The following is an 11,079-nucleotide window of genomic DNA, read 5'->3' as shown; positions in this document are numbered from 1 at the left end:
TAGGTGAGGGTGATTGTGGAGCAGTTGGTGGAATGAAGATTGGCAGGGGAAAGCGAAGTACTCGGATGAAACCTACCCCAGCGCCACTTTGTCCACCACAAATCCCACTTGACCAGACCCGGGCACTAACCCGGGCCGCCGCGGTGGGAAGCCAGCGACTAACCGCTTGAGCTATGGCGAGGCTGCTCAGCTCCGTAAGTAAGTTATTATTCCAACCCGTATGTACAGTAAGTAAAATAGGTCCGATAGATGCAGTACGTATTTTTACTGCTACAAAGCGAACAGTTGAGCTAACGATTATGAATATGGGGAACATGCTGGCTCATAATGTAAAGTGTCAAGGTAATACCCCTATTGCATGTGCAGTACATGTTTCGATTTACACCCAGGGACGTCGCAGTAGACCTGTATTGAAACGGGACGTCCAATAAAATGTCAGAGCACCTCTCGGCTGTTGATGGAGCCTACGCACACTTCAGAAGTACTTTCAAATTCTGAGTTCAGTCTGCAATAAAAAGATTGCGAACCGATAAAAGCGGTCCGATATAGTGACCATTCTGTATGCAGAGCCGGATAGCATCTGCACATGTCTCGGTGACATCTTTCTGCCGTTGTAGCTTGCTTCAATACGATGTTACGGTTTCAGAGCTAAAATTCAAAACTGCTTTTTCCTTTCAAGGATATTCCATTTTTACGGCTTTCTTGAGCCCTTTTACTTAGTTTCCAGAAGATTGAGTCCATTGTCGTACCGTTTCCAATCCATCTCTTTGATCTTCTGAGGAACGAATTGAACGCGTATTTTATTCATTTTGAAGTTTTTAGAATTATTTAAAAACCTTCCTATTCTTGCTCTGTGAAAGTTCTTGACGAAGCTAACTTTCTATAATATTCTGATGCAGAACATGAATTGCACAGTAATTTCAATTTCATGGCCTGAAATAATGTGGCATCCATTTTTCATTGTTATATATCGGTGTAGTACACCGGAAAGTCGTGGGTTCATGTCACGATGAGGTAATTGGATTTTTCAATTGTACTCAATTGTACTAATTCTTCCAACCGCACTATGGCCCTGGGGTCGACTCAGCCTCTAACAGAAATTAGTACCAGGAATATTCTTGGGGGTAAAAGGCGGCCGGGCCGGTCACGGTAGCCGAGCGGTCAAAAGCATGCACTGTCTTCGCTCGCTCGGAAGCCGGGATCGTGGGTTCGAATCCCACTCAGGGCATGGATGTTTGTGTGCGTTTTTCTGTGTTTGTGTACAGGTAGAGGTCTTGCGACGAGCTGATCACCCGCCCAAGGAATCCTACCATATGTCTAAGATCTAGTAAAACCGAAGTGAACGGAGAGTTTCATGGAGGTAGGCCTAGGCCAAAATCAGGGCTGTAGCGCCAATGAAAAAAAAAACCGGCGCGTAAGACTGACAACCTTGTCTCAAAACCCTATGGGCCTTCCCGGCCTGTTACAGGGATAGATTTACTTACTTTTACGCATCTTTAACTCAGTTACAAATCTCTACGCGCAGTCGCATTGTTTAGACTCTCTTCACTACGCACCAGCAGCTGTCTGTGCGAGCCCTAAATGGGGTGTTGCCAATCCTTATTATGTTCGAGATGGCATCGCTGTATGCTCAGTCTGATAAGTAATGCACAATTTGTTCCTTTTGCAATTAGAAAGTAATTTTGTCCATTCCATATTGCAGTTTGTACATGTAACTATTCAAGTATTTGGTTCATACATGTGACATACATGTATGTACGAATTTTAATTAAATCCATCTAATTGAGAAATATTTAACTGCATGCCTGTGAAACAACTTGATATCCAAAACAGCTCCATGGGTTTGGTTGTTAGAATTAAGAGTCAGATACTGTATAAATCTGGAAATTTATACTTTTTTTGCTAAATCTTAAGAAATAAGCAGCATTCGATGCCTGATAGAAAAGAGAAAATGATATTTTACTCGAATCTTCGAAATTTTCTACTAGCCAGAAGACAGAGAATAGGCATTTTGATCCGTAAGTAAAAAGCGTACTCATGTGTAAAATTATTTTCTTGGAACTGTCAGAAATTTCTCTTCTCCTAGAAAGATTTCCCTGCCAATTATTCGCCCTGTGTTCAGGCGAATGCTATTGTAACATATTGTCTTGATCTGTATACGTGCTTGACATACTCTGGTGGAACTGCACTTTCCGTAAGGCTGGTTGTTCAGTAGTTGGTTAGTAACTTCCCATACTGTATACCAGGCGGGAAAACGAATCGTGCCAATAATTACAGCATAAAGTGGGACGTATAAATTCCATACTGTGTGCAGGAGGATAAATTTGAGTGGAGTGGGGAAATGAAATCCTTAATAAATAAACGAGAAATGTGAGCTGTATATAGAAAGCAAGGAATGAAGAGTTAAAAGGGAGCAGTGAAGGAGATTTATATACGAAGACTGTCGGAGACAGAGAGCGAATTTGAGGAGAAACCGCTTGCGGTTTGTCTGTTGCAGCTTACGTAACCGGGGGCTGGTTGCACTGCCGCTACCCTTGTTTGAGGGGATGGGAATGTTGGGATGAAGACAGAGGGGCAAGGGCTGTTCCCATATATACATGAGTACCTTAGTAAAGGCAAAGACGAAGCAACCATTGCAGAACTTAATAATAATGCTCAGAGATATATAGAGGAAAACCAGTTACGGCTGAACTTCATCTGTGGATTCCTTCGTGAAATATAACGACAGAATACAGACGACGATTTTCTGTAGGTAAAGGTAAAGTTGCCACTGTACTTAACTAATTAAGCGCTACGCCATGAAGGCGTATGGGGGAGTGGGTGTATAGATCCACATTATCTTGACCTCGGTACAACAGGAGATGAGCGGTCAGATTCACGCCCCGGCTGCTTTACCACCGGGGAAAGAGCCCCCGGTACCCATTGGATAGGAGGCTAGGTGGGCCCCACAGCCTGTCTGGATGCTGTGAAGAAGAGAAAATTGTTGGCGCTTCAGGGACTCAGCCCCTATGCAGTCGATATACCGACAACGCTTCACTAGTCTTAATAACTGCACGCTACAAGAATTCTCTAATTCTATACGCTTTGACACAAGAAGTGCCTAATTTTTAATTTGACCACTCACCTCCAACTAGCGCCAAGGTCAAGAAAATGTGGATTTGTACACCTCCTCCCCATACGCCTTCATGTCGTAGTGCTTAATTAGTTAAGTACAGGGACAACTTTACCTTTTGCGTTTTATAAAGAGAAGAGCAACTGTGTCTTCGGTTTATAGATATTGTCCTCGTTGTCCTGAAGCAGGAACCGGAACTTGCATAGAAGCAGATGTAAAGAAGGCGGCTCGGACACGTCAGGCACTGCGTATCGCGTGCTAAACGCTCTTTATAAACCGCTTAATCAATTTATATGTGGGCCTTCATGTGCAGCGGGTGATTGTTGTAGGGAGAGGCGTTCTTGCTTGCCAGGGTCTTCGTCTAGGTTGCTAGGAACACCGTTCCTGAGCCTTCTCTATAATACCACTGAGTCTAGGTACTTTTAGTTTATGTTGTACTGAATATTAACTAAAGTTAAGTCGTACCGGGGAACCGAAATTTATTTACGTATAGTTTTCTAGCTCCTTAACGAGATTCCATAGTTAGCGCTCGATGTACTGTAAGTTACTAAGTTATAGGCCTGGCTTGCTCGGTTACGTTGCATCACGTTACAGCAATCAGAGTACGAGCAAGTAGGTTCGGTATATGCATACTATCCGACCAATAAATGGTGCGTCCTGAGGTTGCTGACCAAGGAGACTACCTTCTGACACGAAGGGTATTCGCTTAGTGGGGGGTGGAGTCCTACTGGGTCCACTCGGCACGGCGGCCACTGATTGTCCTATTGTAGCCTGCCCCGAGTGATTATGATGATGGAATTAAGATTGGCAGGGGAAACCGAAGTACTCGGAGAAAACCCGCCCCAGCGCCACTTTGTCCACCACAAATCCCACTTGACCAGACCCGGGATCGAACCCGGGACGCCGCTGTGGGAAGCCAGCGACTAACCGCTTGAACTATGGCGCGGTCATGCGTAGGGTAACTGTCAGTAAATTGAATAAGCAGTCGCGAACATTTGTAAAGGGACTGTTCTCCCGCCTGAGAGTTGGGCAAGATTTAACGAATTCTGTGCCTGAAGAAGAGAGAGAAAGAACAGCATTTTACATAATATCATTCAGGACTTATGTCTTCTGGGTTTTCTTTAAAACATAGGTGTAGATGGAAGGATATTTTTAAAATGGATGTTAATGAAAAAGGGTTGGAATTCGTTGTCTGGAATCGTTTGGCGAATGGCTTACATTTGTGGGTATGGCAATGAACCTTCAGCAGAAACCGGTTGATTTCAAGACTAAGAGTGACTGTTAGATTCTCAGCGAAGATCCCATGACATGAAGGTAGTTACTTATTTAGTTGACCTCATTGTGTTTCCTTCAGATGATAATAACAATGCCTCTTGCTTAGAAGCAGAGATCTCTAAGATCTGAATATAGTATCCTCACTAATTTGTGTAGGTGAAATAACGTTCTTCTTGAAGATATCCGTCTTCTGGGATGTATCACTGTGTAGATATTATGTTAACTGAAGTTTCGGAGGAACGTATCGCCTCCATCTTCAGGGTGGCTGCAGCTACCTCCTCACTCTAGTTCCTCGCTCCCGTATTTCTTATAACCTGAAGATGGAGGCGATACATTCCTTCGAAACGTCGGTTAATACAATATGTAAATTTTCCTGAATGCACATCTGTTCCCTGGAACCCCATCACACTGTCTATTTCATCTGAACTCGAAAGAATTAAAACAGAATTTGCAGTCTTACGTTTTAGCAGATTTCTTATTGGTACTTACGATAGCCTATATGATGACGCATTAGTTAGACTGAATTTCTCAGCAGTCCGGTCCATGTCGCAATTCCTTGATACTTGTATCTCATCAGCGTCTTTAACAAACAAACTTACATGATAATTCAGTACTGATACTTACGTTTTATGTCTTTCTATTACTAAGTCACTCAGAGACCTTTGAACTTTCGATACTCACCTTCCCCCAGAGGTTAGCTCCTCCGCAGGATGTGTTTCTGTGACAAATGTTGTCTATAGATGCACTGACATTTTAGCAGTTCTTTTCTTTATCTGATATTATTGAGTGTGTTAATAACATTTGCAATAATATTTATTATGTTCAGGCCCATTATTTAGCTCTTAGCATTTTCATCTTTTTTGTTTATGTTTGTTCACATCTTCTGCGTTATTGCACTCTTCTTTCCTCAGTACTCTATATAATTGAATTTAGCTGTTGTCAGACACTTAATAAATTAAGTGTATTATTATTATTATTATTATGGTACCAATAAAATGGAGTTAAGACTTAAAAAATTAAATATGTATTGTGAGAAGAAAAGCCGGTCACGGTAGCCGAGCGGTCTAAGACAGGTACTGTCTTCTCTCGCTCTGAAGCCCAGATCGTCGGTTAGAATCCCACACAAGGCATGGATGTTTGGCATGTGTATGTGTTTATTCTGTGTTTATGTTTTTCTGTGTTTACATAAAGGCCTTGCGACGAGCTGATCACTCGTCCAAGTAGTCCTACCGCCTGGAAAATGATCAAAAATAAAAAAAAACGACACCATAAAGGTATAAGAGGAACGGATTAAATAAGTATTTTTATGGCTAGTGGGGTGGGACTAAGTCCCTTGTACTGCGGCCACTTCTGGCCTATTGTACCAGCCCCAGATGATAGGTGAGGGTGATTGTGGAGCAATTGGTGGAATGAAGATTGGCAGGGGAAACCGAAGTACTCGGAGAGAACCTGCCCCAGCGCCACTTTGTCCACCACAAATCCAATTTGACCAGACCCAGGATTGAAGGCGGGCCGCCGCGGTGGGAAGCCAGCGACTAACCGCTTGAGCTATGACGCGGCCATTATATCAGTAAGTAAGAGAAGAAAAGCGAGGGATTCCCCACCGAGGATGGGTCATGGCGAATAAGAATAAGGGAACTGAAAACTGGGAAAATCACAGGTTAATTAATTAGTAAAGTGGTTAGAAGAGGTCCGGATATTTGAATGGTGATGCATCTGTCGGTTAAACGCATATCCTGGCTGAAATTCTTGACAAGTTTATATTGTCTTTCCAGGAAGCGACCGTGACAGTTACATTCTCTCTGCAGTGTGCATCGCGCCCTACGCTGTGGGAATTGAACAGCTGAAACAGCTTTGTCATGTGACATATCTCCTTGCAGATAATACAGATTATTGTGCTTTATCTACCTCAAAGCCAGATTATTTTAATAAATACGGGTTTCATCACAATATGAAGTGAATGAATTCTTCATTCAGTCATATGTGGATGTCAATGCGGGAGGTATAGGTCCTGTGACGCAATATGATCCATTGATAGGCAACGGGTCGCTAAGCACATGATCGCGGAAACGAATACGCAGGCAATAATAGAATTATTGCCATTTCTATGCAACGGCCGATAAACACCTTCCCCCATTATTGTATGTCAACAATAGTGAGTCCATTGTTATAAGAATACGCGCCGAGATTTGTTGCTAGATAATAGTGTGGTAACGCGTCTCTACATTAGTAAAAGAGGTTTTCTGTGTGGTCCGTACCGCTACTATATAACGACAGCTGTAAGCTGTAGGTTTAGAAGGAATTGGAAGAAGGAGATGTGAACGCCAAGAGAATTCGAGAGGGACTAGAGACTCTTCAAGATTCATACAGCCGTGAGAGATTCGGCAAGCAAGCGTCGCTAAGGAGGAGTTCAATGTTTGAGCTGTTGTAATCAAGTGTAATTGTAATACAGACGGCCAATAAATCCAGTCTTCAGATCTACAACCCATAGTTATCAGTCACGCATACCCCTTATACATAACAGTCCAATATGGCATAACAGAATAAAGGTATACACCGTGGGAGTAACATGGCAGTAGGAAAAGGAGTGTAAATAAAAGTCGAAGTATTTTCGAATAAGTGAGAAGAAAGATGCGCTTTCCTTGCCGCCCTAAGCGTACATGCTGATCATAACCAAGTATACAAGTTGGCTTCAAGATGGATGCCGCATGCCTGTTCTCATTTCCAGAACATATATTTTACTGCCTACCTTTGCCGACCACTCCGGTTCTGTTATCATCCAAGTATTATCGACATTTTGCAACCACCAAGTAAAGCAACTCTCAGTGCAGTGCCTCAACCCTTGGAGAGTGGGAAAGAGCCCCCTCCTCTAACCTCTCCCAGAAGCGGAAGTTACTATGATTTGTGGGTCGTAGCTGTGTGCGGCTGCTTCCACGGAATCTCCTTCTCTCGCTCTGTTTCTGCCATCAGTTAGTAACAGAGCAGAGCTATTAGCCTCAGGGAAACAGATGACACTCGATAAGTGGCAACGAGCAAAGCATGAGGTATATAGGGAAAGAGAGCGAGAGAATTCGGGAACGGGGCTTTGGTGGTTATTGGTCGCCATGTTCGCTTTTCACAGAGAAACGGGGAAGTTTCACATCGTTCAGTTCTGGGGAGTAGTGAAGTTACGCATGGGACCGGAGGAACATATGCATGGGAAAAAGAGAACCGAGGAAAATGCTTGAGGCATTTCTGGCTTCGGATTGAAATAAAGTTTGAAACATCTAAACGGAATCTCAGAACTTTGATCTCAGTAGAGTAGTAATTCTGCGTCGCATTCGGGAGATCCCGAGTTCAAATCGCTAAATAAAGCATGAAGAAGAATAGAAGGAGCCCAACTTTGTACTTTCTGAGGCTTTACTGTGGTGATTGTTAAGATTGTGGTCTCCTGGGTTGTAACACAGTGTTGACTTGACTGTCACAACGCAGAAGACAAAACCTGAGTCTAACTTCGGTCTCTATTCTGTTTACTTCAGTATTACAATAAAGAAGCAGAAATTACGGCTGGAAAAGGAGGAAAGGCAGTAGGTCCAACAAAATGTTAAAATTTGTCATGTAAAGTTTATGCATGTCCCTCGCAGTTCAAAATTTCTCTCTGTGGCTTAATGTAGCATGGGCACTCACCAATATACACCCGTATACACAGTCAGTAGGACTCTTTGGACGGGGGATCAGTCCGTCGCAAGGCCCCTTTGCCTATACACAGAATAAGCGCAAATGCTTTGAGTGGGTTTCGAACTCACGATCCCAGTGTTGGAGCGGGCCAAGACGGTTCATGTTTTAGACCGCGCGGTCACTGTGATCGGCTTAAACTTAATATCATGACAGTTTTGGGGATTCTGCAGGGAATTCCGGGACAACGTACTGAAATAGGACACATCGGGTTTATAAGCCATTCTTGCAACTTCCTATTCGCATTGGGACGCAGAAGTAGTAGTTGTTAAATGAACGAACGGGCGTTGCGGATAAAGTAGGCCGAGCAAGACAGGCACTGCATACCGTATGGACGAGGATAGTCATGTCATTAAAGTCGCTGGCTACGAGCTGGAAGACTTGCAGTTCTATTTCTGGAAGGGGCAGAATTATTCTCCATGTCACGACTTCAAAACCGGCTCTGCAAACCAAATAGTCTCCTATTCCGTGGGTATCGGAGGTGCAGGCTCTCTCTGTCTGTGAAGATGACGAAGCGGGAAGGGACGAGGTTCCTCCCGAGGCTAAGAACGGCTGAATTTACCTTCATCTCCACCCCCTATATGATTTCTTGGCACTGTAAGGATTAAATAACCGTAAACTTTTTTATGATGCGATATTTCTAAAGAGATTTCCTATCTTGTTTACCTCTGCTCCTTGTAGTCTTTGCCCTTAGGCTTGAACTATTCTTGTAAGGGAATCTTTCTTCATTTTCCACAAATATAGGAAAATCTGAAAGGGTAGTTCCCCTAATGCAGTACATAGAATTCGTAGGATACTCTTAACAGTTTATTTAATATTGTCCGTGACTAATAATAACGAGGTTTCCACTGGATGATTACGTTTATTGCTCACTTCTCTTACAAGCTCTCTTATCATAATTGCTTAACAATAACTCACAATACGTTTTGAACTCAATTCTAATCTGATCTGATCTCTCTTTGTTCTGCTCTGAACTACGACTGACTTCTCTTGTCTTCTATCTTCTACTGTTACTGACTGACTTTTGGTTCTTATCTGAACGGCCGCTTATATAGCGTGTCTGTACCCTAGGAAAGGTTGGTTGATCACTCGTTTATACGGAAACGTGTTCCATACCGAGTTGGTTTCCAAGAATCTGTATCCATGGAAAGGTTTCTCACTCGTTCCTTAGCAGTGGCTCCACAAGTCACAACATACTTGCGGTCTTCTATAGAATGTGACTAACGTACCACGTCATACATGAAAAAGTGCATTTATAGCGTTAAGTAAAAGTGGAACTGAATTTCTAGTGGCAGCCTCCAACTTCGAATTTGAAATAAATCTGTCCCACTGTTTTGTATCTGATACCAGGTCACAGAAGGACAAATGTGACTTTCGATACACTTCTGCAAGGACCTCCAACATACATTTATTATTAATTTCAGTATAGATACGTAATGACACAGCAAAAAAAAAAAAAATCGTTTTGTTTAACTTTTGCGAAATCTGTACGGCTTATGAGAAAAATATATTCCATTTACAGCTGATTTCGTTGTTTTCCAGGATGTTTGCTGTTCTTCGTTCAGATAAATGTTCGGAGAGTCACGCTCCAGATGCGCGAAGAGACGCATCTACGCCTTGAAGCAGCGTTCATTTTTGTCCGATTTAACGAAAATATGAATTGCTCGTCAGCGTGTAAGGAAACTCCAATATCGAATTCTAAATGAAACCATTCGGCGGTTTAGGCACCCATAGACCGATGGACAGACATGATTTTTACATGAAACATTCATTTTCACTTTGTAAACAACGATAAAATAAGAAAGTCGTCTTCTGGGATCTGGCGCCGTGTATTCTTTGTTTTAGCCGACGTTCCTCCGAAACGTCAGCTAAAACAAAGAATACACAGCGCCAGATCCCAGAAGACGACTTTCTTCATAGTCATCGCCGCGAAAACCTCAAAACTTACAACGATAAAATAAATCAGCGCCTATCTCTGTAAATCTTGCATTGAAACGCTGAACTTTCTTGCGTAAAACAAGGGAACTGTCCGAAGTTATCCCGTGATGCCAATATTCTCATTAGCATGTCAGCTCACCGGCAAACGAGCAGGAGCGTGCTTTTGTCAGACATAGTGTTTCTACACTAAACTTGCATAGTAGCCGCTTACTCTAAAATAAAAATGAAACACTCATGCATAAATTGAGGCGAATAAAATGTTATAAAGACGTTGTCTGCAGTTTCCGTGTTAATGTTTATTGAATGTTCACTACAAGTTGAATTAATGTATATAGTCGCCTAACCTCAGGGTGTTTGAGAACAGGAGAACAGGAGGATATTTGGACTGAAGAGAGATGAAGTGACAGGAGGTTGGAGAAAACTGCACAATGAGGAGCTTCATAACTTGTACTCTTCTCCAAGTATAATTAGAGTGATCAAGTCAAGGAGGATGAGATGGGCAGGGCATGTAGCACGAATGGGTGAGAAGAGGAGTGTACGATATATAGGATATTGGCGGGAAAGCCAGAATGAAATAGACTACTAGGGAGACCAAGAGATAAGTGGGTGGATAACATTCAGATGGATCTTGGAGAGAAATTATGGGGTGGTGTGGACTGAATCGATCTGGCTCAGGATAGGAACCAACGGAGGGATCTTGTGAACACGGTAATGAACTTTGGGTTCCATAAAATGCTGGGAAGTTCTTGAGTAGCTGCACAATTGGCGGCTTCTCAAGAAGGGCTCAGCTGAATGAAGTTAGTGGCTTATCCTTTCTGTTTAAAAACATTTACCTTCGTAACACATTCACCGTGATAATCTAACGCTTTTTATACAGGCATGAATGTTTAGTTTGGCCTGTTCTACCATGCATGTCACATGTGAACACCGTTACAATGTTGTATGAATCAGATAAGCAACTTGGTGCTTGCCTACAGCAGTAACCGTCGTCCCATTGAAAAAAAAAAGTGCTGCTTGTTTTTGGTTCTTCGTGGCATCGT

General features: G+C 42.7%; 1 protein-coding gene across 2 annotated transcripts in view; it reads left to right on the top strand.

Annotated features, from left to right (window-relative positions):
* The window catches only part of LOC111869568, a 274,045-nt gene that overhangs the window by 150,010 nt on the left and 112,956 nt on the right, over positions 1 to 11,079 (top strand). The gene's annotated exons all lie outside the window — the stretch shown is intronic.

The sequence above is a fragment of the Cryptotermes secundus genome, unplaced genomic scaffold (genome assembly GCF_002891405.2).
Source record: "Cryptotermes secundus unplaced genomic scaffold, Csec_1.0 scaffold486, whole genome shotgun sequence".
NCBI classification, from domain to species: Eukaryota; Metazoa; Arthropoda; class Insecta; order Blattodea; family Kalotermitidae; genus Cryptotermes; species Cryptotermes secundus.
Note: the sequence above shows the minus strand (reverse complement) of the source record. Positions and strands in the feature narration are given on the sequence as shown.